Source organism: Lagenorhynchus albirostris, chromosome X (genome assembly GCF_949774975.1).
Source record: "Lagenorhynchus albirostris chromosome X, mLagAlb1.1, whole genome shotgun sequence".
NCBI lineage: Eukaryota > Metazoa > Chordata > Mammalia > Artiodactyla > Delphinidae > Lagenorhynchus > Lagenorhynchus albirostris.
In genome coordinates this window covers 4,341,704-4,351,786 of record NC_083116.1, presented here as the reverse complement: position 1 = coordinate 4,351,786, position 10,083 = coordinate 4,341,704, and the positions used below count along the sequence as shown (strand labels likewise).

Genomic DNA, 10,083 nt, shown 5'->3' with positions numbered 1-10,083 from the left:
TCTGCTAGGCCACCAGAAGCACTTTAGTTTACAGAGGAGCTGCTGCAGGTGCTCAGAGAACAGAGACCTTACTGGGTGGGGAGGGAGGATGAGGGAGGTAGGAAATGGCAACCTGTTAGGTGGCTACTGGAATAATCCAGGTAGGAGATGCTGATGGCTGAGCCCAGAGGGTAGCAGTGGACGTGTGTGGGGGGGGGCGGGGGAGAAGGCTGGGAGTGTGGATGCATCTTGAGGATGGAGACAACAGAACTGTCTGCTTCTCTGGATGTGGGGTGTGAGCAAAAGAGAAAAAAAAATGAGAGAATTCAGCCTGGGCAATTTGCAGGACGGAGCGTCATGGACTCGGGTGGCAGGCCATGGGAGAAGCCGGTTTCAGAAATGTTCAGGAGCTCAGCTCAGGCTGCGTGCGGCTCAAGATGTCCGGCAGCCATCCAGGTGGTGGTGCGAAACGGGCCATCCTCTGGCACAGGTGCGGCTGTGATCTCACAGGCTCCCAGGACCCACGGGGGGAGTGGGCATCACCCGCTCCGCTGGGGAAGCAGACGGGAAGGGACATGAGGGTGGAGTGAAGGTTTCTGGGAACAGATCCCCATTTTCCACCGCACTTTGAGGCGGGCGGGAATCAAATTTTAAAAGCACTGGGCCATGCTCGGTAATAGACACAGTTATTCCTGGTTCCGTTTTGTTTAATCCGATTCTCTTCAAGACATGAACTCGCCCTCGGCCCGCGGGAAGCCGGCCGACACGAACCCGCTCTAGGATGACCACCCCCCTCCCCGCAGTAGCCCAACAGGCCGGGGACGGGGACTCCATCGCGGCCTTGTCGGGAGTGAAGGTGAGGGCTGCGATCAGAGCAATACCCTCTCCTGGCCGCTGGCCTTCTCCAGGGCAGCCCCGGCTGGGCCCGGCCAAGGTGGATTCCTACCCAGCAGCCCCGCTGAGCCGCGGACCCCCGCCGCGCCCGCTGGGCCGCGCTCGCCCCGCTACCGGGGCCGCGGAGCAGGAGTCCGACACCTGTGCCCCACGGTGGGGCCCGGACGCCGCTCCTCAGTCAGGAAACTTGGGCAAACGCTCAGAGGCAAGCGCCCGGCTCCGTCGCGCCTACGCAGCCCACGAAAGGACTTCGCTCGGTTCTGGGAGGGGGCCCCGCGCTTCCCGCGGGCCGAGGGCGTGGGCGTGGAGGGAAGGAGGGGCCGCGTGGGCGGTTGGCCCACCCCTTTATTCCCGGCCCGCAGCTCGGCCGAGTGTGACCAGATGTGCTGGTGACAGGTCGCTCCTCAGAGGTGCAGGCGGGAGCCCAGAGCCCGCTCTGGGGCTGCTGCGCTCGGTGCTGCTGCTGTCGGACCGGACGCGGCGTCCGCGAACTGAGCTCGCTCCCTGCCGCCGCCCGGGAAGTGCAGGTTAGGAAACGTAGCCCGGTTGGGGACCCCGGAGGAGGGGCGCGAGCCAGCCCCCGGGGAGACGGGGAGAGGAGCCACCGGCCTCCGCGCCCGGGCAGAGGGAGGACGGCGCGCTCCGGCTCGCCGCCGGGCAGCTCACGAGGAACCCGTGTTCCTGCAGAAGCCGCAGGTGTCTGCCCCGGGATAACCCCGCGCTGCGAGAGGCCAGGCCGGCCCAGCTCCCGCGGGGGCTCCGCCGGCCCGAGGCCAGAGAGGCGGGAGACTGGCTGGCGCGCCCGGGCTCCTCGGCGGGCGGCACAGACAGGGTCCGCACCTGGGCGGGGGCGGGGGGCGGAGGAATGCAAGGAGGAGGAGGGGGCGGGGGCCCGCCGGGCGGAGGGGGGCCGCTAGGCCAGGAGCGGGGCGGGTGCAGTTCGGCAGTCGCCACCTGAGAGCCCTGGTCCCCACTGCCGTCACAGCGGGTCGCCTTGGCCGTCTGGGCGGGAGCCAGCGGGCAGACGCGGCGGCCGTGAGACCGGCGCTCCTCTGCCCGCAGCCGTCCGCGGAAGGTGAGCACCCTTCCGGGGCGAGGGGGAGGAGGCCGGGCCGCTGCTCGAGGTCGGTCTCTGCCGAGGACGGGAAAAGGGGGAGGGGGGGATGGAACTGGCTACTTGACGCTGACACCCCGGTCCGGATGACGATCGGGGGTCCTTCGGGGAGCTGCCATCTCTCTCATTCTCTTTCTCTCGCCAGGGCCTCTCGGGGATTCGGTCTCTCCCTGTCTCTCGTCTCCCTCGGTCTCGGTCCGTCTGGAGCGCTCTCCGGCCCTGTCGCCGGTGAGTGCTGGCTCTCCCGCTCTCCCTGCTCGTTCCGCGTCCGTCAGGGGCGCGCGCCGCTCACCAGCTCGCTCGGCCCAGAAGCGGGAAGTCTACCTGCCGTGAGCCGGCTTCCCGAGCGCGCGGGGCTCCGCCTGCCGCCCTCGGGCGAGCTCCATCCGCTCGTGCCCGGGGGCGCACGGCCACCCCGCTGTCGCCTCTCGCCAGCAGCGCACCGTCTAGGCGGGCCACCTGCCACGTAAGGCACCGACCGCCTCCCGCTGCGTGCGGAGCCACCGAGGTGAGTGTGCGCGTGCCCCTTCCTTCCCTCCCGCTGCTGCCCGGCTGCCCTGGCTCGAGTTGAGTGGAGAAACGAGGCAACCGCGGCGAAGCCAGCCTGCGGCCGCTTTCCCTTCCAAAGAGTGGCCGGAGGGCCCGGTAGGCCCCTCGGGCGGCCGCCGCGCTTCTGCTAACCCCGGCCCCCTCCGGGCCTGGAAACTCGGCGTTTCGGGGCTCGGGGCCGGCGGGGTCGCGGGCGGGGCGGCGTGGCTTCCCCTTTAAGGCCAGAGCCGCTCGTCGCCGCGAGTGTGAGGGTGTGTGAGTGTGCGGCGTGCGTGTCTCCTCCTCCCCGAGTGACACAGCAGTGAGAAATGCCTATCAGTAACTTAAACCCCCGAAACTCCACCTTCCGGGCGCGCGGCGCGGAGCCGGGCGGTGGGAATGGAGCGAGCAGATTGAGGCCGCCGCTGCAGCGCCGCCGGCATGAACTTGGCTGCGAGCTGAAGCGGCCGGAGGCGGGCGGGCGCGGGGGCACCGGCCGCTAGCCAGAGGTGATCTGCAATCGGGCCGGGCCGCTCGGCGGGCGCCGGAGGCCAGACTGCCCGCGCCGGTGGCCGCCCGCCCCTCGGGCACTGCCCCCGCCGCCGCCGCCGCCGCGGGAGCTCCGCAGCACGGTAAGGCTGAGGGCGGGCGCGGGAGGTCCGACTGCTTTGGGGGCGCCGGGCTGCACTTGTGGCCCGCACTTGTGGTCCCCGTCGCGGAGAAGCGGGGGCCCGGGGATACTGAGAGCCGGGGGACCCCGAAGTTTGCTCCGAGCACACGGCCCACCTGGCGCTGCGCGTGGTCGCCCCCTTCTCGGACTGGCTGGGCCGAGCTCAGCGCAGCTCGCATCGCCCGGGACTGTGGCCTGTGCCTGCACCCCGGCGCCCGCCGGGCGTCTGGAATCGGGTAGGGGCAGTCGAGTACCGAGAAGGGAAGGCAGAGGGGCGCGGGCCACGAGGGCTCCCCCGGCCGCGCCGGGCTACCGGGAGGCTCCCGCTCCGACCCGGCGCACCCCGGGCCGCTCGCAGCCCGGATGCCACCGGCGACGCTGCCTTCGCATACCGGCTCCCAGAGCTCGGGCCAGTCGGCAGTGGGCGCTGGGCGCAGGATTTCCCCCAACCCCACCCGTACCCAGTTTGCCGCCACCGAGCGGGAGTGTGGAGTGTGCGCGCGCCGAGCCCGCCGCCTTTCGCTCCCTCCCCTGCCAAATTCTCTGGAGAGCAGCCCTGAGCAGAGCTGGCGGCTCGAGGCAGCCCCGACTGGGCTCCTGCCCGGAGCTCCCAGCGCCCCCGCGCCCCGAGCTCCCAGGCCTCGGAGCGGCAGCACAGCCCGGCGCCCGGCGCCAGCGAGGGCGGGCGGGAAGCCCCCCGGAGCGCCGCCAAATACTTTTCACGGCCAGTTGGCTCGGCCAGGCTCCGTCCCGATGCAGCGTGTCCGAAGCCGCTTGGAAAGCTGGCCATACGGTCTGATTTTGATCCGTGATTAAATTCGGACTGAGCAGACACTAATAGGATTAGCTTGCAGAAAACTGCCCTGAAGTCGTCGGAACCTGAGCAAACAGACGCACTTCGGGCCGGGGGCTTCGCCCCGCCGCGCTTCTGCAGCTGGGTGCGGCCGAGCGGGACACCCCGAGTGTGGGTGGGAGTGTGTGCGCGGGCGGGAGCACAGGATGGCTGAGGGAGGTGGAGAGAAGCGACTCCACTTGCTGGGGTGGCTTGTCGTTTTTTGGCAGCAGGAGGAATTCTCCCCCCCCCCGGCCCCAGGGCGCCGTCCCCACGGCGAACGTGCCCTTTGCGGGTAGCCAACCAAGGCCAGCTCCGGGACATTGTGAGGGCGAGCGAGCTGGGCGTACGAGAGGCGGCCGCGCTGGAACAAAGACGCAAAGTCTCCCCGAGCCTGAGCAATTTCGAAAGAGTTGGTTGGGAAGAGGGCCCGAGTCTCCCGGGGGAGACCCCCGCGGGGATCGCGCCGCCCCCGCCGGCCCGGGCCCCGCGGCCGGGCGATCCCGTTCCCAGGCTGCGGCAAGCCGGAGGGCAGCATCGCAGCGGGGCAGCCCAGCCCTCCGCAGGCGTGGGCCGCCTCCCGGGTGCCCACGGGCCGGGTGGTGTCGGCCTCGCTCCCGCTGGGGCTTCCCGGCCGCCGCCGCCGCCGCTCGGGGCTCCCGGAGGCCGCGCAGCTTCTTCCCCCACTCCACCTCTTCTTGTCTTTATAGATTCCCCCCTCCCTCCCACCCCCGCCGCCGTTGCTGCCGCCGACAATCCGCTTTATAAAAAGCCCCTTTGTTTCCCTGGAGGCTGGAGAGAGGGAAGGGAAAAGGGACGCAGAGGCAGGGGGCGGGGGCGAGCCGCCCGGGACAGGAGGGCAAGTGTAGGCGGTGGGGAGGAGGCTGGGTCTCGAATCCCCTCCGCAGGAACCCCAGAAGGCGTGGGGAGCCCCCGGCTCCTGGCGCCTGCAGCGGGCCCGGCAGCCGGGCGGTGGACACCCGGGGCCCCCGCGGCCCGGACGGCTGGGCTGGCGGCTCGGCTAGCGGGCGGGCGCGGAGGCCAGAGGCGGCGCACGCTCGGCGGGTTGGGCAGACGCCGCTCGCCGCTGCGCTCGCCGGGCGCGGGCATAGGGGGCGCTCTTTCCTCGGTTTCGCTTTGCAGCCCGCGCCCCTCGCCGCCTAGACTCAGGGCGGCTGTCGCACCTGCCGGTGGCCAAGACGACGGCTGAGACGACGGCGGCGACTCTGAGGCTAACGCCACCCCGCGGCTGCGCTCCTCCCTCCTCCCGCGCCCTCCTGCCACCCCCAGCCCCCTACACAGGGGCTCAAACGCTCCGCGGGGCCTCTTTGTTTGCACGGAGGGAGGGCGTTGGAACTGCCACCTCCGAGGTTCGTGTAGCTCGGGCAGGCGGTAGGGACGAGGATGCACCTCCGGAACGTGCGTCAGCCTACCGCCTCTGACGGAGCCAAGGCCCTGCACTTGGGGGTGTCCGGGACCCACGGGTTCCCGGCACTAGCTGGAGTGAGGATTCAGCCGGCCCCTATCCCTTACACCTGCCCTGCCCCCCAAACTTGCGGGAACTCGGACTTGCGCGGAGGAATGTTAAACATAATGTTTGGAGTAACCTTTAGCCAGCCTGTCGGCCTGGCCGGCCCCGCCCCCGACCCCCGGACCGGTCCGCCTCTCTACTTGTAAAGTTTGTTCGGAAGGGGAATACTGACAATAAGAAAAATTGACAAATAAGGAGAAGTGGGCGGGGCCCAAACTCGACTGGTAGGTCTCCTGAGCGAAGTCAAATTCCTCCCGGTCTCTCGCCAGCTCCACCCCCTCTTCCCATTTAATCTCCCGGCGACACAGTGTGTGTGCCTTTTCACATATCTTTCCCCTGCTCCGCTCTCCTCCGATCTCTGGAGGGTATTCGTAAGTGCTGGTCGAACATTTGTTCTCTGGTCTTTGGAACAGAAGGAAGCGTTAACTCCCCCCCACCCTCGAAACACACACATCCCAACTGCATCTAAAACCACAAGAAAGTACTCAAAGGGTAAACTGTGGGCTCTACCTTCTCCTCCCCCTTTGTGCTTCCCTTCTGGAACACGATCATTGGAAAATAAAGCTGCTGATGTGCGAGATGGAACATATGGTTCCTCCATAAGAGAGAAGCTGAAATGGCCTTGAACCTGCCGGACAGACCAGCTGTTTGCTGCCAGCCAGAGCAGCTAATCAGCTTCTTCCCCTTAAAGTAACAGCCCTCTTTGCTCTTGATGACCAGTTTGCATATTAAATAGGATATTCTCCAGAGGAGAAACGTGATGGGCTCCTATATTGCTTTGTGCTTTGGTAGTTCTGCAAAGCTGGTCCCCTGCCCTGAGGGCTGCCTTGGCCTCACCCCACTCGTGCCTCCAGCATTTGAGTGTGTTTCCTTCCACACTGATGTACTAACGTTGCCCAAAGTGGAACCTGGGAAGGAGGCGGGAAAGGGGAAAGAGAGCCAGGCTGAGAGATTCTCAGATGCCCAGGAGGAAGTCTCTGTTTTGTTGGTACTGGCTTTAGAAAAACTAGCAGTTCTCTCCCCACCCCTTAAAAATATCACAAAGAGCTGCAGCTCTTCCTTATAAGATCTGCTTAAAAATCATCCTCTTCCGGCTGTGACCATTTTCAGTTTTCCTTCAGTACAGTGTGTTTGAGAAGGGGGGGGAAACAGTTTGGCATTGGAAGAAGAAAGGCTTGAGGAGATATGAGGAAATTCCATGTTAGGAAATCATTAGCAAAGGGTGACTTCGTCTGTTTTCCTGCCACTGACGCTGACAGTGACACAGATGTGTGGGTTGAAACAGGAACGTCATTGAATTTTTAAACTCAACCAGAAAATAGCCTGTTGCTTGGGTGGGAGCGGGGCCATACATTCACTGCATCTTAAGGTAGGAGATTTACTGTTGTTGATTCTTTTCACTAAGGAAAGGGATTTTGTCAAGCTTAGCCAGCACATTTAATATCATTTTTTCCCTTTTAAGTGGATCACCCAAAGGCTTAAAATGCACCTGTTAATAGATCAGCCCTAGGAAATCAACTGCTGTCTGTTTAGGCTTCTGAAATGGGCAGAAACTGACCTTAGGCAAGTGGTCCTTCTGACGGTAGAACCACTCTCCTCCTTTAAGGGGGCTTCCTATCTGCAGTAAACTTTTTTACGATTCTGATTTTTTCTTTCTGCAGCGCTGCATCGGAGAGATAATTAGCCTAGGAGCTGGGAAACTTGTGTTCTAGAACAGTCTCCCAACTAATTAGCACAGTGGTCTTGGGCAAGTCAGTCCTCCCTCCTTGTCCCTCTACCACCACGACCTCGGAGTCCGAGTCCCTTCCAGCTCTGACATACTGTGATTTGTGAATGAAATAGTCATTTTCTGGGAAACTGAAATGCTGTCAGGGATAGCAGCTAGATAGATAAAGAAATGGGACTGAGATTTTGAGGGGCAGCGAGAAGAGGGAGGAGGAAAAAAGGACAGAAGGTCAATCCAAACAACATGGAAGTCGAAATTGTTCCCTCTCTGTATCTTTCACCCATGTGAACATCTAACCCAGAAGCCTGGATGGTGGAGGCTGGGAAGCGACCCTGAGGGCTTCCTGTCCGGTACCCTTAATCCGGTGGTCTCAGGACCTACTGACGGCAGGCCTTCTCATCATTGGGTTGGTTTCCAGATAACGAGATCCAAACTCTCTGAAATTAGACTGGCATGTTTCCAAAGGACTCATCTAATATAGAACAGATTTGCTGCTTTGCAGTTATTCAGCAAAGGTTTCAAGGACAAAAAGGCCTTCCCTCTCCACACATGTGCCCCACTGGAGTATATGGGCTCTGAACTCACTGCTGAACCTTTTCTTCCTAGACCACCTGGGTATTTTTTAAAAATCACATTACCAACCTGGAGGACGCAGCAGCCATGCAAGGATCTGCCACTGTCCTGCTTCATGTTAATATTGATTTTTTTTTTAACGGATGGGGGGGGTAGACATTATGAAGGAGGACCTTTTATCCTCTGAGCTCTTTAGCAATTATCTTGCTGCCATAAATGTTGATACACATATAATGGATGTAACTAAAAAATCTCCTTATCCAAGCAGAAGAGGCTGAGTGTTTGTTGGAGCAGATAGAATGCTGAGAGTGTGAATAGACCGACCCAGATGTGCTGGGGAGGGAGATAAACGATGGGGGAACAGGAGTCAGTTACTATGGATCAGCACAATAAACCAATTCCCATCATACACCTCTCACAACGCCAGCCACCGACGTAACCTAGGCAGCAGCAGTCAACTGTACAGCAGGAAAGGAGCGTCACGAAGCTCAGTTGGAACAATCTGATTTTTCAGACATTGAGTCCTGAAACATCTTCCAGACTTTGAGAGAGAAACTTCATAAATCTGTGTGAACCTGACGGGGTTTTATGGCAGTGTTTATTACTTGTTTCTGTCATCACTGTGTCATCATCTCATCTGCAAATGTAGCAAAGGAGGAACAGCGGGGAGCCCTCGGGCAGCGAGTCAGGGGCGGGTCACTGGGGATGAGGGGCGTGGCTTGTGTTAACACTGTTTACCTGGGAGGAGTTCGATGCACAGTCCCAGTGGGGTCCTGCTCACAAATGACCAGCCTGGGCGACTGAAGCCCCAGGAGCATTTTCTGCAGGGGGAGAGGATGGAAGCAAAAAGAGTTGGGTTCCCTCCCTCCCCCACCCCATTGCTTGCTTTCTTCTCCCCATTCACAGAACCTCTCCAGTTTCCTTAGGGCCTCAAGTCCCCCCACCTAAAATCTGACCTCTTCATGATTTCCAAAGCAATCAGATTTGTCACAGCCCAGAAAGCTCCCCCGGAGTGAGGCATAGCTAGGGACTTTGCTGACTGTGGGCTCTGCAGAGTGAAGGCTTCCAGAGACAGGGCTTAAGTCCCGCCCCGGCTGCCCTCTGACCCTGGCGCACACAGTGCCCCTTTACATACAGCCCAGTCCCAGCCTCGAAGTGGGGTCCCAGCCACTTCCCCTCCCGGTGTGCCCTGCTGCTGGCTCTGCCCAGTAAATAACCATCAAGCGCGGTTTGGGAAATGCCACTTTCTTAAGGCTGAGGGTTGTTCCATGAGGCCCAGAGGAGGATGGGGCCGATCGTGGGATTTCATCACGTGCTTCCCCCTTTCCTCCACCTGTGGAAATACCTGGACTCGAGGCCACAGGGACACAGTTCTGCTGATTCTAGAAGAAGCCACTGGACGCCGCGGGGCCTGAGATAGTGAATGGCATCTGCGTCAGAAGGGCCTGGTGGCCCCGGCTGGTGCCTCCCCTCTTTGGAGGGCAAGTGTGGGCCTTTGGGAACTGGAGACAGGACAAAAACCAAGTCAGGTCACCCTGAATGATTGGGACAATCTCAGGTCCTCTGTCCAGTTGTCCCGAGTCCCCCTCCCCCATCCTTAACAGTGCTTTTCTGTTTTGCCCAGCGTTTGAACCTGAAACCCCCATGTGACATGGAGGGCGAGGGGAGAGGATCCAGCTTTGACTTCCTTTTCGCGGGCCCAGTAGCCAGCTGACCCGAGTTCCTGCACAGAGTGGGCATAGACGAACCAAGGCACTACATACTCAGATGCTGAAAGAATTTTCAAGCTGCAGGAGTAAAGCCCTGTGACTTTACAAGAGAAAAAGTAGGGCCCAGAGAGGGGACCCGACTTTCCTGAGGAGACACAGTGAGGGGAGCCCTAAGGAGATAGAACTCCGGTCTCCTGCTCTCAGTCAAGTACTTGGGTCCGGAATGCCCACTTGGCGCCCATGCTGTGGGCACGCGGGCTTCCCTTTTTGAGGAAGAGCAGGTATGACAGGAGATGCAGCGCGAGGAGAAGGACCAGGTTTAATTGTGGGGTAATGGGATTTGCCCTGGATCAGTGTGTGCCTTGCTTAGCATCGTTAGGATGGCGGAGGGGCATGCTGGCATCAGAAGCCAACGCTTAGAACCAGTTGAAATCGGAGGTTGTAAATGAAGGATCAGACTGGGGCCCAGGCTTTGGTGCCTCCGAAAGGCGTGTGTCACGTCTTGTTTTCAAGTTGCTGACAGAGAG

General features: G+C 61.5%; 1 protein-coding gene across 10 annotated transcripts in view; it reads left to right on the top strand.

Annotated features, from left to right (window-relative positions):
* The first annotated feature begins 2,431 nt into the window (after positions 1–2,431).
* MAMLD1 (mastermind like domain containing 1) overlaps positions 2,432–10,083 on the top strand; it is a 117,068-nt gene continuing 109,416 nt past the window's right edge. For 4 of the 10 annotated variants that reach the window (XM_060138095.1, XM_060138092.1, XM_060138094.1 and 1 more), the window contains exon 1: positions 2,432–2,495. The gene's annotated coding sequence lies outside the window, so the exon portion shown is untranslated. The remainder of the gene's footprint in view (positions 2,496–10,083) is intronic. The other 6 variants (XM_060138089.1, XM_060138088.1, XM_060138087.1 and 3 more) reach the window with 3 other exon arrangements.